At 36.9% G+C, this 2,744-nt stretch overlaps 1 pseudogene; it reads left to right on the forward strand.

Moving 5' to 3' along the window:
• The first annotated feature begins 2,386 nt into the window (after positions 1-2,386).
• On the forward strand, positions 2,387-2,535 carry LOC122795123 (annotated as a pseudogene).
• Positions 2,536-2,744: the final 209 nt, after the last annotated feature.

The raw sequence follows: 2,744 nt of genomic DNA on the forward strand, positions 1-2,744 counted from the left end.
TCCAATAAGGCACCTAAATAAATATATAATATGGATAAAAAGCTAGATTGGTAAATGAATAAATGACTAATTTTGTTTTATAGCCAGGGTTTATAAATGGTTTGCAGCCAATGATACTGACAGGTAGATAGTTGGAGGAATATCAACAATGGTTTGTCCCTGGAGCACCATGTGAGATCTTAAAAAAAATGCTGATGTTAATTTGAGGGAACTAATCTCTATGTGCTGATGCAGTTTCTGCTTGCATTTGACTGTTTAATGAATGATTTTTACTCTATTTTAAATTAATACTGGTGCTCTTTTCCCCTGGTCATCATTGTAAAATAACTTTGTCTATTGGTCATAATAAAATTAGTGTTTGTGACTTGACACCAATAAGTATTCTTTAAACAATTCTTTCATTTCATAACCAAGCATTCATTAGTTTTCTTTCCTGTGATAACTGTCCAGATAAACAAGTTCATTGTAGAGGTCATGCTGTTCTCTCAGAGAAGACCATAGTATGTTCTTCTTTGCTGTTTTTCATTTTATTCCTTCAAAATGAACTATTTTTAACCTATGCTGAGAACATTAATTTTATTTTTTCTGTACATTTTGTGTCTGTTTGCTATCATTTAACATGGTAACTATGCCAGGTCAGTCTATATAGGCCACTTTGCAAGCCCAGAGAAATGTTAATAGTACTCAATCAATTACACTAATGCCAAAGCCATAACTTAAATGGATTCATGTTCAGACTGGGCAACCACAATGAATATAAAAAACATAAAAACTCATATATTTTTGTAGAAACCAACTAAAAATATAATTCATTTAAATTCTAGCTTTCATCCTACTGAACCTCACATTAAGCTGCCATTCTTATCAGTAGGCCCTCATGGATAACAGCATTAAATAAAACAACAATATAGTCCTTTATAGATTAAAATATTGCATAAAAATGCAAAGAATTAATTTCTGATATTTTACAATGCCAGCACCATGTCTGTCAGCTTATTAGTATTTTTCAAGCTGTTTTAGATTTGTAGGTAGCTACCAGGAATGCAGTCCAGGAGAACATTGTGCATCCCTCCCTGATTTCATAAAGAGCTGTCTGCTTAAAGGACTTCCTCAGGTTCACACAACAGATAAACAGAGGCTAAGGGAATCAAACCCTGTACCACAAGAAGCAGCTCATTAATGCCTCATAGCCCTAATCCACTGTACTAACTGTTTTTTGCAGATGGTGTGGAAGTATCCACGTGCAGAACTGCCATCCTGATTAATTTTATAGTGCCACATGTTGAAACTGAAGAAACTGCATACTTTGTCTGCAGCAGTTAAAAAGTCTTCCATGCTTGGAAAGCAGCAAGGAACATTGATTTTGAAAACCATGAATCAATTACATGTTGTTGGCCCAAAGAGCTGTAGTACACTGACAGGAGCTGTGTCAATGTGACTGCTTTTTGTGCTGTAAAAAGGACAAATTGAAATATTTTGGCAAAAAGAATTTAACTTGACTTTGTGCATATAGTTAGATGACATCTCAGTATAACACTTGACTACCTGTATCAGAAGTTAATCATTTGTAATCCCTTATGCTGTCAGTCTTAAAGACCCAAATGAACATCAACTTTTGGATATGCTAGACATTTTGTTAGAGAATTTAACAGTAAGAACCAGGGTAACAACAGTCTGCTACAAACACTTGAGTCCCAGGCAGTTGAAGACCACTGTCTCAAACCCAGGGACACAGATATCTTGTAGTTTTCATGGGTTACCTTTCATGCTTGAACTGGACTACATATTTCGGAAAGGTACAGCGGCTGTAAGGTGAGAGTGGAGCTCACACACCTATCCTGAACATAGGAGATGAGTTTGAGCAGGTAAGTGTGTCAGCCACTGGGATGGAGTGCTATGTGTTGGGAATGCAAGTTAGGGTTTCATGCAATGATCAGGAGGGGTATTTATTTTTGGAGAGGGGAAGTTTTACAGTTAAGGGACAGTGAAAGAAATTATGATTATGTAGTGACTGGGAACTTTAGGGTTAGGGAGCAGGAGGGCAGTTTGGGATAACTGAGTGGAATTAGAGATTTAGGTTTAGAGACTGATCAGTAACATTATGTTGAGAGACGAGTTAGTGCAGTTTTAGATTGTGAGGGACTGGAACGGCCATGAAGTTCAGTAGGTTTGGGTGATGGTACTGCTATGTAATTAAGTAGGACTGGACTAGTGGGAGTTAAAGACACTTACCATTTAGACCAAGTGGCAGTGAGCAAGTATGTCACAAGCTGCTAGGAAGTGAACATTTATAGTAAACCTGGGTAACAACAAACACTTAAGCTATCCACACAACCAAAAAATATGACGAATGTGAGCAACATTGAACTATGAAAATCTACATGAACAAATTACTTGGTAGGGGAATACTATGACCATAAATGGGGTTTCCCAGGGAGATGATATTCCACTGTAGTTCAGCTAAGATAACCCCTATGATTTCCCCAAATACAAGAAACACAATTGCATAACTTGTGGCAGGACACCACTGCATTCAATATATATTTTTTTATTTTTAATGCATGCTCCAAGGCATAACCAGCTCTGTGCAAGCAAATAAAAAGCAATATTTTTTGGAGACAAGCCCCCCTGAACTCCCACATCTATTTAAATATATGAAGTCTGAGAAAAGGCAATATAGGGAAAAGGGCAAATTCATTAGCCCCTGTATTATAGCAGCCTTGGGCAAAAATTAGCAGCTTTCA

This window comes from Protopterus annectens, chromosome 2.part1, assembly GCF_019279795.1.
Source record: "Protopterus annectens isolate FY-2018-M chromosome 2.part1, PAN1.0, whole genome shotgun sequence".
NCBI classification, from domain to species: Eukaryota; Metazoa; Chordata; order Ceratodontiformes; family Protopteridae; genus Protopterus; species Protopterus annectens.